The sequence below is a fragment of the Lutra lutra genome, chromosome 1 (assembly GCF_902655055.1).
Source record: "Lutra lutra chromosome 1, mLutLut1.2, whole genome shotgun sequence".
In the NCBI taxonomy this organism is placed as follows: domain Eukaryota; kingdom Metazoa; phylum Chordata; class Mammalia; order Carnivora; family Mustelidae; genus Lutra; species Lutra lutra.
The window spans coordinates 86,504,432-86,519,092 of NC_062278.1; the positions used below are offsets into that span (position 1 = coordinate 86,504,432).

General features: G+C 35.9%; 1 protein-coding gene across 4 annotated transcripts in view; it reads right to left on the bottom strand.

Moving 5' to 3' along the window:
- IFT80 (intraflagellar transport 80) overlaps positions 1 to 14,661 on the bottom strand; it is a 116,084-nt gene that overhangs the window by 53,608 nt on the left and 47,815 nt on the right. The gene's annotated exons all lie outside the window — the stretch shown is intronic.

The following is a 14,661-nucleotide window of genomic DNA, read 5'->3' on the forward strand; positions in this document are numbered from 1 at the left end:
GCACAAGCAAATCATCAAAGAATGGGTCTTTAATAGTTATGAAATCTGGGGGGTAGGGTTGGGAGATAAGGTGATTTTGTCTCAGTAAATTTAATAATTATTGGTAAGTCAAAAGGATCTATTTATCATCTGTGCTTTAAACAGACTTCTAGGGGCGCCTGAGTGGCTCAGTCAGTTAAGCGTCGTTAAGTGTCCTACTCTTGCTTTCAGCTTGGGTCCTGGTCTCAAGATCATTGGATTGAGCCCCCATTCGGGCTCCACACTCAGCAGGGAGTCTGCTTGAAATTCTCACTCTCCTTCTCCCTCTGCCCCAACCCTGCTGCTGTACTCTCTCAAATAAATAAATAAGTCCTTAAAAGTAAATAAAGAGACTTTTAATACTCTCAGCCTCTTCTCTTCCCCAAATATGCCATGGAATATTCATGTTTGTGTTTCAAACTCTAGAAAGAAATAAGGCAGCCTCCCTAGATGTAATTTAGTGATAGTAGCAGTAAGAACTGTGAAGATGAATTTTTAAATATCCCTCTCACTTAACATTTAACACTTTTCTTTTGCTTTAAGGCAACTATCCCTTACTTTAGGATATGCCTGGGCCAGGAGCATCTATATTCCCTATGATCTTGTTAGAAATGTAAATTAACGGACCCAACTCCTCTGAGGGCCAGGAAACTTTTAATGAGTTCTTTCGGGGATTCTTAAGCATGGGAAAGTTAGGACACTGGTTCTTAACTCCGGTTGCACATTAGAATCACCTGGGGTGCTTTTATAAAAGATAACAAAACCCAGGGACCCAATCAATTAAGTCCAGAAATTCTTGGAATGGGATCTGGGTACATTTTTTTCAAGTTCTTTATGCGATTTTAACATACAGCCACTGTTCTACGAGAAAAGCAAAATCTGTAATTTGGTCTAAGACTATCATTAACAACTGGCTCACTGTTAATACCCTGCCAATTCATCTGCCAGCTCTTGAGAAAATTACATGACCCATGTCTTGGCCTCTAATCCAGCTTCTCATATTTATGCGTAAACTTGTTTTTTTACATTTGTTACCAAGTCCAAGCTTGCTCTGCTCACCAGATGACAGGGCAATTAAGTTGAGAGGCTAGATGTTGGGGCAAGGAGAGTGACTTTGTTTGGAAAGAAAGACCATGTCTTTGATCAGTTGATTTTTGAGTACAGGAATCTGGCCATGTAGTTTCTGTATATCCTTCCTCATCTCCTCGAGTGAGTTAGATTTTGGGTAAAAAGCAGTTTTTGCAAACCTTATCTGTAACATGCCTGAGTGCAGGGCTAAGTAGAACTTTCTAAGCAAGGGAAATCAAGGCAATATGGAGTCAGACATGCTAAGTTTCTCCTTGTTACACATTCATCAACCTAATTTTTCTTCTTTCACTTTTTATTATTAGACTTCCAAACAAACTAAAGTAGGAAGAGTAAGAGAAAGCACTGGTTTTCAAACTTTAGTGTGCATTAGAATTACCTAGAGGGATTGTTAAAATAGATTACTGGACCCACTCCAGTTTCTCTGATACAGTAGATGTAGGGTGGGTACGGCCAAAACGTGTTAGATGACACCATGAGACTGCAGAGGGCAAAATCCAGACTGTGGGAAACTACAGGACATGACCCAGTTTCTTTAACTACAGAAAATTACAAAGGGAAAAAAATTTGGAAGGGGAACTTACAGATCAATCACAATGACTGTATCTTATTTGCATCTTAATTTCAACAAACTGAAAAAGAAAAGAGTTGAAAAATTTGAACAGTGACTGGATATTTGCTAATATTAAGGAATTTGTTAATTGTTTTAGGTGGTTGTCCACTATAAGCAACATGAAAATCATGAGATATCTTCCCCCTTCCCTTTTTCCTCTGTCTGATTTTAAGTAGTATCTTTTTATTCCCAATTAACATCTGCAAGCAACCTTATTCTACTTTTCATACACTTCCATTCTACTCCCATTTTTGCAATGTGTACCTATAGCTGATACCTATTATACTGTATCCTTCACAGACATTTTGTCTTAGTTCTCAGTAAATATGTATCTTGTGCTCACAATCAGTAACTTATTTTGCTATAACCCTAGTCATATTATTAATCTGAAGCTAATTCTCCAGTAGACTCCTTGAAATACTCATGGGAACCACATTCCTTGAGTCCTTATATGTTTATAGCAGTTTGCTTCTGAACTTTAAAGTTCAGAATGGCCAGATATAAAATGTTTGGCTCGCCTATTCTTTGAGTATCCTATGTTTACCTATAGTCTAGCATAAAGTATTGTTATCAAAGTCTAGTGACATTTTCATTTTCTCCCCTGTTTGAGTGACTTAGTCTTCTCCTTGGATGTCCACAGAATTTTTTTCTTTTTCTTTAAACTCCTATAGTTTTTTTTTAGTATATATCTGGGTGTTGGCTATCTGGGTCAATTCTCCTAGGTATCTGGTATGCCTTTTCAATATCAATTTTAAATCCCTGACGTTTGAGGAAATCTTTCTTGAGTGGTAGCTTTTAGTATTTGTTCTCTTCATAACTTTGGGCTTCTCCTTTGAAGACTACTATTATAGTAGTAGTCTTCGCATCTTTACCTTCTATATCTAACATTTTCTATCAAAACTTTGTATCTCTTTTGCCCTTTCCTTGCTTCCATTTTACTTCCTATTATCCCTTAAGGCAATATCCATTGTTTATTTGCCTTATATTCCTTCTAGTTTCATCTTCACTTTTGTAATAATTTTTCCCTTTTTTATAATCCCCTTCTGAGTTCTGCCAACTCTCCTTTAAAATCTCCCTTTCTCTAGTCACCTCATTTCTTAATTTTCCTAGTTTAGATTTATATGGTTATTTCATAGCTTTTGCATGTTTTTAATAACCTTCAACTTGTTTTGAATTATTTGGCAGGGCTTGTCTATTTATGGCATGCCTTCATTATCTTTGGCAACATTATGTAATTTGACTAAGATCCTGTTCTGCAACTATGATCCTATAGATTTCTGTCCAGTTTCCACTTCTATTTGAACTGATTGGCCTGTCTCACTTTCAGGCATTTATTGGCAATTTGGGAGTTATTTTCTCATGATCTGAGAAGCCTAGCTGCCTTTCCTCTGCTTCCTCACACACAGATGCTGAGACTATGTTTACGTGTCAGTGGTATTTTGGAAAACCACTTGGATTTGGGAGTTTGTAGGAATATGATATCATCTAAGTTTTGTTGTAGTGGCTGTCTGTGGAATGTTGGTTATACTCTTACTTTCTGTTTTATGGGGAGATTTGAAAAGATTCAAAAATTATGACACTATACCCAACAACATAGATAAATCTCACATACATATGGTTGAATGAAAAAAATTAGACAAAAGTAAAAATACTGTATGATTCCATTTATATAAAAGTCACAAGCAGGCAAAACAACTATGATCACATAGTCGGAATAGCAGTTATAATAGAGGAGTAACTAACTGGGAGGAAACCCAGTGAAAGTTTCTGGGTTGTTAATATTTTTCATATCAGTGAGTGGTGGTTTCTTGGGTATTTACATACATAAAAATTTACTGAGCTTACACATAAGATAAAATATGTTATAGCTTAATTTTTAAAAAATGCTGCCTCTGTCATTATCTTTCCCCCTTAACCTATTTTTATTGAAATTATGCTTTGCTTTCATAGTTTGAGTGTTTTGAGACATAACATAATATTGAACTAAAATAAGTATACAACACCAATACTAAAAAGTAAAGATACATACAAATATATTTGCAGTAATCATAACCATGTAAAAATATGTCTGTTCAGAGGCACCTGGCTGGCTCAGTCAATACAGCATGTGACTCTTGATCTCAGGGTTTTAAGTCTAAGCATCATGTTGGGTGTAGAGATTACCTAACAAAAATATATATATATTAAAAAAAAAAGTCTGTCCGAAGACTTGAAAGGTACACAGGTTCATACAAATATGAAAATATTAATTTTTTTGGTATGTTATGATTATCACATTATATTTTGGTTTTAGTTTTCATTATTTTTGTTATATTGATTTTTGCCGCTAATTAACTCAAAATATAATAAGCTTTTTTGTTTATCTAATTAAACTGTTTAATATTAATCACTATTTGTGCCTTCACAATACTGGTGAAGTAGTCTACCTTTTCCCCCTAATTCAAAGCAATAAATTGATTGCAGCAACCACAGTTTTCTTAGGATACAGAGTATGAAAAGGTAAACAAATACTAATTTTGGCTTGGTTAAGAACAAATAATTTCTAAAAACACAAGATAAGCAAAGAACAGGAAAAAAAGCAATAGAAAAAGCAGTAATTATAAAATAAGTTTATAGAACACAAATGTGATCTGTATTCACAATATGTTATTCAAGTTACTTTCAGCTGCCTATAAAGAAGCACTATGTCACTGAGCAAGAGCACAGCAGTTGTTGATGGGCATGCTTTTGAGAGGTTTAGCAATATTTTTTTCTAAAGCAATCTTGAAAAATTTTAAGCTGGCCAGTTTGGTTTTGACTCTGGCACCTCCCCAAATACCCAGAACGTTGATGGTGTTCTATGGCCAACCCAAATTCTCTCCATAAAGGGCCATCTCCCTGTGTAATAGTATTTTATACCTCTCTCCTCACTCTCTCATTTGAAATCTGCTCTCAACTAGCCAAATACTTGGAAAAGGACCTGAAAAGAATAATTTCTTAAGTCAAAGCAATAAAACTAATAGAAATTTTGTTAACAATAAGGTGGTGAAAGCCTTCCCCAGGGTATTTCCACCCACATACTCATTGCCACATACTCATGGCCCTGAACTTCAGTTACAAAGACACAATCTTCTATTACTGTTGTAACAAATTACCACAAACTTAGAATGGTTCATAGATCATAAATCCAACACTGTTTTCACTGAGCTAAAATCAAGGTGTTGTTGTTAAGTCTACATTTCTTCTTAGAGGCTCTAGGGGAGGATCCGTTTCCTTGCTCATTCAGGGTCTTAGCAGAATTCAGTTTCTTACACCTTAGGATGGAAGTCCTCATTTCTGTGCAGGCCACTGGCAGCTTCTAGAGGCACCTGCATTCATCTGCTGTGGAGCCCTTTCACTATCTTTAAAGCCAGCAACAGCAGAATGAGTTGCTCTTACTTTGAATCTCCTCCTCCTTCACCCTTTAAACCAGCTGGGAAAGATTCTCTGCTTTTAAGGATTTACAATTAGACTGGGCCAATCTGAATACTCCAGGATAGTCTTACCATCTGAAGGTCCATACCTTTAATCATATCGTCAAAGTTCTTTCTACCTTTTAAGGTGACATAATCACAGGTTCTGGGGATTAGGGCATGGACAACTTTGGGGGCCCATTATTTGACCTACTGTGAAATTATAGCAGTCAATTTAGAAATTTTATTATTTATCTTTTTTTTTCAAGATTTTATTTATTTGAGAGAGCACACGTGAGAGAGCACGAAAGAGGGGGTAAGGGCAAAGAGAGAGGGAGAACCAGACTCCCCACTGAGCAGAGAGCCCAACTTGGGGCTCTATGCCAGGGTCCTGGGAGCAGAAGGCAGACACTTAATGGACTGAGCCACCCAGGTGCCCCAATTTGGAGATTTTAAGTTTTTTTTTTCTCTAAAGATTCAGACTCAGATATAAGCATAAACACATTAACCAGTACTTTTACCACCTTTTCAAGTAGTTTGGGGTTTGTGGTTTTGGCTTTCAAAGGTTCATTCACAGTTAAAAAGAAACTAAACAATAATTTGATCATTTTGTCGCCAAGTGGTAGTAGAATCTTGGTATTGTTCACATGGTATCGAATTCTCAAGGATATCCAAAAGAAATGATTTAAAAATTACTGAACAAGTTGGTTTTAGAAAGAAGAAAGAATCAAAATGGCTTTATGACATCAAGCAAAGTATGCATTTAATAGTCTACCATTAAGTTATACAGAAAGCATTGAAATTATATAGGCATATCTTATTTTATTGCACTTTATTGGCTTTTGTAGATACTGCATTTTTTACAAATTGAAGGTTTGTGGCAACCTGTAACAAGCCAGTCTATTGATGTTGTTTTTTCTAATGTATCTGCTCACTTTGTGTCTCTGTGTAACAATTTGGCAATTCTTACAATATTTCAAACTTTCTCAATATTATTATATGTGTTACAGTGAACTGTGATCAGTGATGTTATTATTGTAATTGTTTTGGGGCACCATGAACCAAGTCCATATAAGACAGCAACCACAATCCTAATCAATCAGCAGCCATCCACACTAAAGCAAAACCCTCTACCAGCAAAGATTATGACTCACTGAAAGCTCAGATGATGGTTAGTCTTTTTTAGCATGAAGTATTTTTTAATTAAGGTATATAAATATTTTTTTAGGCATAATGTTATTGCACACTTAACAGGCTATAACGTAATGCAAACATAACTTTTACATGCATTGGGAAATAAAAAGTTACATTTTGCTTGCTGTATTCTGATATTCACTTTATTGCAGTGGTCTGGAACCAAGCCTACAAAATCTCTGAGGCACGTCTTTATTAAGAAAAAGCAAGCTATTTTTTTCATGAATATTTCCTGATGGTATGAAAAAATTAGACTCTTAAACAGAACCTTCCTCAGAGAAAATATGAACATCTTAGAATCCTGAGGGGAAAATCCTTAAGGATCAATTTTAGATTATTAAAATTTAAACAGATAATACTAAGCAGATGATACTAATATGCCCTAATGGTCTGGAAAAAAAATCTATAGAATTTCTTTAAAAAGGGAAGAGGGGGGTACCTGGGTGACTCAGTTGGTTAAGCAGCTGCCTTCGGCTCAGGTCATGATCCTGGAGTCCTGGGATGGAGCCCCTCATCAGACTCCCTGCTCAGCAGGGAGTCTGCTTCTCCTTCTGACCCTCTCCCCTCTCATACTCTCTCTCTCAAATAAATAAAATCTTTAAATAAATAAATAAATAAAAAGGAAAGAGGTTCAGAAAGGAAAGATAATTTAACTAAAAATGATTAAATAAAAGGAAATAACATCTTTCCTTAAATCAAAATAAAGGATTTAAAATTTTTACATGACTGATTTCTAGCACTAACTAATCAGAATGTGTGAATATTGGAGTTTAGTTTATGAGGTATTTTTTATGCAGAAGATACTATGAGAGAGATTGTAGAAGAGGAAATTATACCACTTCTCCAAATGGAGGGTGGAGGAACAATGACATATTGTGTATAAGGAGTTAGTGGACTGGTCCATGTGTAACAGGAGCTTTTGCATGATTTTAGCATATGTACACACAAAGAACATTTGTCAACGGAAGTGAAGTTCTGTGCTTCTAGACAGAGATAATTAAATTTAGATTTTTTAGGTACCAAAATCAGAAAAAAGCAATATCAAATTTGTGTTTATTGGTTAAAAAAAGAGCTCTAGTTATTTTTTTAAAAACCCACATTTTAATGTTTTTAAGGTATTTGACCAGAGAGAAACCTTACTTAAACCAAATTTAGTCTCATCCTAAGTACAGACATACCTAAAAACTTGCCAATACTCTATTCCTTCTCTATTCTCCCACAACAATTATAATCTTTGCCATTAAATAACCATGTTATTTAACTATCTGTTTACATAACAGTATTCTCAGTAGAGGGTGAGTTACTCCTAGAGGACATACATGAATATTATTCTTTGACTAGCTAGAGTATCACAGAGAGCTTAGCACACATCAATATTTGTTAAATGAATGAATGAATGAATATGCCTGTGTCCTTAGCAAAGAATTCTTTCCCAGAGTTCAACCATGACTTCAGCCTTTTTTTTTAAAAGATTTTATTTATTTATTTGACAGAGAGAGAGAGAGAGATCACAAGTAGGCAGAGAGGAAGGCAGAGAGAGAGAGAGAGGAAGGGAAGCAGGCTCCCTGCTGAGCAGAGAGCCCGATGTGGGGCTCGATCCCAGGACCCCGGGATCATGACCTGAGCCGAAGGCAGAGGCTTTAACCCACTGAGCCACCCAGGCGCCCCTGACTTCAACTTTTTTAAAATAGAAAAATCCAAGGAACAAATTAAAAGCCAAAGATTTAGAAATCTTAAAGTAGCTTTCTCAAAAACATCAACCAAATTGATTAAATGGATCAATTCTAGGAATAATCTAGTCAAAATGCTGAAATGTAAGTCATTGAGTTATACTGTTAAGTAAATATAAGCCATTCAAAACCAAAACAATGTCTTTTGTCTGTGCAATGATCCATTAAAATGCAACATTTACGGAACACCTGCTATGTGTTAGGTATTGATTTTAAGATTAAAAATTAATTCTGTAATAGAACTCTGATTTTGTTATGTTTGGTGAATTTCCCAATTTCGGATAGCAGGGTCTCATACTGCAAATGAAGCACAGTTCCTTGACCTGGCCTCTGGAAGATATCCTTGTAACCCTGTAGCCAGTTCTTCTTTTTGCTTAATGGTTTCTGCTACTTATATCCAAGTATAATAAAATATAGAATAAGTCTGAAGTTACAGGATCAGCCACACTTCTCTAGCACTGCTTGAGTTTTTCCCACTTCTAGTATACCATGTGCAGTGCTGCCTCTTCCTTGTAATAATCTTCCTATAAAACAAAGAAACAACACCCTACTACTACTTATTAGAAGAAGCAAGCAGGTATTTCCAATGGCCATGCAAGACGTATTGCAGAATGGTGGAATTGAAAGGGAAGAGGTAATCATTTAGCTCAGCCCATTTAACTCTGTAAATTCACCACTGGAGTCTTGATCTTGACTCCAGGGCTCTACAACCATGTCAATACTACTCCTACATTAAAGTACATTACAACATGGGGTGCCTAGGTGGCTCAGGGGATTAAGCATCTGACTCTTGATTTCGGCTTAGGTCATGAACTGAGGGTTGTGGGATTGAGCCCCACGGCCCGGCTCCACACTCTGTACAGAATCTCCTTGATAGTCTCTCTTTTCCTCTGCCCCTCCCACTGCTCACATACTCTCTCTCTAGTAAGTAAATAAAATCTTTAAAAAAATAAATATGCCATCATACTGCACAGCCAATACAGAGAACAACTGAGAATGCATTTATAAAGTGTTGACTTATTCATTAAAGGATTTTTACATCCTTGAAAGAGAAGAGATCATTTTTACCCTGTATTCTGTCAAACTGCTTAGGCACAGAGTTCCCCACCAATGCAACAAGAAATATTTACACTAAAACACAAGATTTAACTGTAAAAACTTACAAAAGCACCTCCCAAATGCCAATCTCACCTTTCTCTTTACTACTGCTATATAAATACACTAGATTAAAAGGATTCTCAAAAGCATGTATCCTTAGCCAAGTCGGATGAATTCAGTTCATAAAAATGTGTGTTTACAGATTAAGTTTAGGGGGAAGAGATGATAGATGCAAAGTTTCTTACATTTCTTTGTTACACTAATGATTTTTAAAATCAATATTCTCCCTCATATCCCAGGAATTAGGAAATTGCAGACTATCTTAAATTGTATGTGTTGACATCCGTAATTGACAATGAAAAGTTACATATAGCAGTAAGACCAGTTACTGCAGGTGATGAATCGCTGCAATTATTTTAATTGAATGGAAGAATGAATGAACAGAGGGAAGTCTTTTTATTATACTAACAGAATATTCAAGAACAGTGGAAAAAAAAAAAATGGCAAAAGTTGTCTTACACAAGCAATAGCACCACCTGCTGATTAATAAAAGCAATAACGTAGGTTAATTGAAAAATCTGGCCAAAGGTATCTTTTCCCTTGAATTCTGTTCCATTTAATGCAACATAATGCAATTCAATAATATATTCTGTATATTTATTAATCCTAACTAATTTAACTTGAAAGTTTCTATTTCATGTATTTGAATAATATGTTTATTAAAAATCAAAGTTAAAAAATTTTATTATCAAATGAAGGGGAAAATTATGGTACTATGGATTTTAATTTTTATTTCATAAGTAATTTACTTATACCATAATTTATTTTACTAACAACTCAATACTGTATATTTAGTTTATGAAATTCCCTGACCACCTCACCTAAAATAATGCCATCTTCCTTACCCAGCCTTATTTTTTTATGTCATTTATTATCACTTAACATATTATATATTGATTCTGTTTATTTCTTTGTGTATAGCTTTTCATCTGCTGGAATGAAAACTCTAGAGAGCAGGAATTTATTTTGTTTATTGCTGTTTCTTTAACACTTAGGGCAAGTGCCTGGCATGTAATAGACACAATAAATATTCATGAAGGAATGAATGAATATGAAAATAAATGAACAAATGAATATGCAATGCATCTTTAAACTTCCTTGAAAGGATAATAGCTGTGTCAAAGTTTCAAGGATCTAGATAGATTTTGCCAAATTATACTTGAGAAAAGTTGTACCACTTAATACACCCTTCACCGCTTTTTAAGGAGACCCATTTTCCCTGGGTCTCCTTACAAAGTGGCATTACACTGTGATTTTTATTTCTATCATGAAGAGACTGATCATATTTTTGGGTTCTGCAGACATTTACAATATACTTTTTATTCTTTGCTCATTTTTTTTCAGTTCAAGATAATCTATTTGATTCCTTTCTATAATTTCTCTATTGATATTTTGTTTACTTTGTTGTTCTGGTTTTTTTCTTTAAAAAATTTATTTCTAGACACAAAAAGATGGAAGACCATTCCATGCTCTTGGATTGGAAGAATAAACATTGTTAAAATGTCTATACTGCCTAGAGCAATCTATACCTTTAATGCCATTCCGATCAAAATTCCACCGGTATTTTTCAAAGAGCTAGAGCGAATAATCCTAAAATTTGTATGGAATCAGAAGAGAACCCGAATTGCTAAGGAATGTTGAAAAACAAATATAAAACTGGCGGCATCACGTTACCTGATTTCAAGCTTTACTACAAAGCTGTGATCACCAAGACAGCATGGTACTGGCATAAAAACAGACACATAGACCAGTGGAACAGAGTAGATATGGACCAGATATGGGCCCTCAACTCTATGGTCAAATAATCTTCGACAAAAAGGGAAAAAATATACAGTGGAAAAAAGACAGTCTCTTCAATAAATGGTGCTGGGGAAATTGGACAGCTATATGTAGAAGAATGAAACTCGACCATTCTCTTACGCCATACACAAAGATAAACTCGAAATGGATAAAAGACCTCAACGTGAGACAGGAATCCATCAGAATCCTAGAGGAGAACATAGGCCGTAACCTCTTCGATATCAGCCACAGCAACTTCTTTCAAGATATGTCTCCAAAGGAAAAGGAAACAAAAGCGAAAATGAACTTTTGGGACTTCATCAAGATCAAGAGCTTCTGCACAACAAAGGAAACAGTCAACAAAACAAAGAGGCAACCCACGGAATGGGAGAAGATATTTGCAAATTGACGGTACAGACAAAAGGTTGCTATCCAGGATCTATAAAGAACTTCCCAAACTCAACACACACAAAACAGATAATCATGTAAAAAAATGGGCAGAAGACATGAACAGACACTTCTCCAATGAAGACATACAAATGGCTATCAGACACATGAAAAAATGTTCATCATCACTAGCCATCAGGGAGATTCAAATTAAAACCACATTGAGATACCACCTTACACCAGTTAGAATGGCCAAAATTAGCAAGACAGGAAACAACGTGTGTTGGAGAGCATGTGGAGAAAGGGGAACCCTCTTACACTGTTGGTGGGAATGCAAGTTGGTGCAGCCACTTTGGAGAACAGTGTGTAGATTCCTTAAGAAATTAAAAACAGAGCTTCCCTATGACCCTGCCATTGCTCTACTGGTACTTACCCCAAAGATACAGATGTAGTGAAAAGAAGGGCCATCTGTATCCCAATGTTTATAGCAGCAATGGCCACGGTCGCCAAACTGTGGAAAGAACCCAGATGTCCTTCAATGGACAAATGGATAAGGAAGATGTGGTCCATATACACTATGGAGTATTATGTATGCCTCCATCAGAAAGGATGAATACCCAACTTTTGTATCAACATGGACGGGACTGGAAGAGATTATGCTGAGTGAAATAAGTCAAGCAGAGAGAGAGTCAATTATCATATGGTTTCACTTATTTGTGGAGCATAACAAATAACACGGAGGACATGGGGAGATGGAGAGGAGAAGGGAGTTGAGGGAAATTGGAAGGGGAGATGAACCATGAGAGACTATGGACTCTGAAAAACAACCTGAGGGTTTTGAAGGGGCAGGGGGGGGAGGCTGGGGGAACCAGGTGGTGGGTATTATGGAGGGCACGTATTGCATAGAGCACTGGCTGTGGTGCATAAACAATGAATTCTGTTATGGTGAAAAGAAATAAATTAATTTTAAAAAATGTATTTCTATTATTTTAGAGAAAGCGAGTACGCTTGGACAGGGGTTGAGAGGGACAAAGGAGAGGGAGAGAGAGAATCCCAAGCAGACTAGACTCCCCACTAAACATGGAGCAGGATGTGGGGCTTGATCTCACAACATTTGGTTCATGACCTGAACCAAAACCAAGAGTCAGATGCTTAACTGACTGCGCCAGCCAGAGCCCCTGGTTTCGGTAATTCTTTATCTGTGGTTTTATTTAGCACTTCAAGCATACTTAAACTCTTTGTCTAATAAATCCAATGCTGGGCTTTCTCAGGGATGGTTTCTATTTTTTTTTCTTTCTTGTGAATGGACCAAACTTCCCTGCCTCTTTTGTATGACTTGTAATTTTTTTGTTGAAAATTAACATTTTGGGGGCACCTGCGTGGCTCAGTGGGTTAAAGCCTCTGCCTTTGGCTCAGGTCATGATCTCAGGGTCCTGGGATCAAGCCCTGCATCAGGCTTTCTGCTCAGCAGGGAGCCTGCTTCCCCCCACCACCACCCTCTGCCTGCCTCTCTGCCTACTTGTGATCTCTGTCTGTCAAAAAATAAACAAAATCTTTAAAAATAAATAAATAAATAAATAAATAAATAATCTTTAAAAAAAAATGGACATTTTGAACATTATAATGTGGTAATTCTGGAAATTAGATTCTCCTCCCTCCCCAGGGTTTGCTATTGTTGCTTTTTGGGGGCCATAGTCATTTGTCTTGTTTTTTTAAGATTTTATTTACTTATTTTAGAGAGAGAGAGAGAGAGTGTGTATGTGAGCACATAAGTGGGGGAAGGAGCAGAGGGAAAGGGAGAAGCAGACTCCCTGTTGAGCAAGGAGCTCAATGCGGGGCTCAATCCCAGGACCCCGGGATCATAACATGAGCCAAAGGCAGACACTTAATTACTGAGCCACCCAAGTGCCCTCCCTGAAGAACTTTTTAAAAACCTTTAATGTATCTGTACAATTGATACATAGTCATTAAGTTAAAGTTCACACTAAAAAAAAAAAATCATATGAAGAAGGAAAAGACGACCCAAATACAGTTCTGGGTACAACTTTATCCACATAGTTAAAGATATGAGTATACAATTTTACACAAGTGGAATTACAGAATGACATGTTCTCCTATAACCTGGTCTTTTCACTAAATAACTTAACCAATGGATATCTTTCCAGATTATTAAACATAATCTCCTTTTCCCATTTTTAATGGAAATTAAGGATATTCCAGTTTAGGTATGATCAAATAATAACCTAATCAGTCCTATGGACATTTATTTCTAATTTTTATTATTATAACAATTATGTGATGAAATTGTTATGCATACATCTTTGTGTACTTGTACAATGATCTCTTTAGAGAAAATTCCTAGAGGTGAGATTACTAGGTCAAGGGATATATACATCTGACATTGGAAATGTATTTTCAAACTACCCTTTAAAAAGGTTGAATCAGCCCACATTCCCACCAACAGTGAGAAATGAGATAGCTCATTTCCTTCTACTTGAGTGAATCTGAGGCTTTTAAGTCATTATTAATCTTTCCAATCTATTAGGTAAAACACATCATTTATTTTATACTATATATGAGTTAAATTGAACATCCTTTCATGTTTTTACTGGTCACTTGGCATTTGTTTTGTGAACTGGCTAAGTCATGTTATTTCGCTATTTTCCATGTCATTTTCGGAATTTCTTGAACAGAGAATCTCTAGCAGATAGCTCTCCTCCTCCCCTCTACTTTGAGAATCATTGCAGTAGTCAGCATAACCCTCAAGTATGTAGACCTAATGTTTTAAAATTGGTGATCAATTACTTTAAATAAACTTGATATGTAAGGAATGATAGTGGTAGAACAGCTATTATCAGATTAGCCTTCTCACAAATAACACCTAGTCACTCCAGACAAAAAATAAAACAACTACTTGAAGACTGGAGAGCAATCAAAAGCAGACAGACAGCTACTCTGGAAAGCAGTTTGGCAGTTCCTCACAAAGTTATAAAGATAGAGTTACTATTTAATCTAGTAATTTCATTCCTAAGTAAACCCAAAGAAATGAAAACATGTCTGTACAAACTTATATACATTCTTAGTAGCATTATTCATAATAACCAAAATTTGATACATTTGGAATGGATAAACATAATATGTTATATTCATATAATGGAATACTATTTGTTCATAAAAAAGGAATGAAGTACTGATGAATGAAACAATGTGGATGAACCTTGAAAACATTATACTAAGTGAAAGAAGCCAGTCACAGAAAGCCACA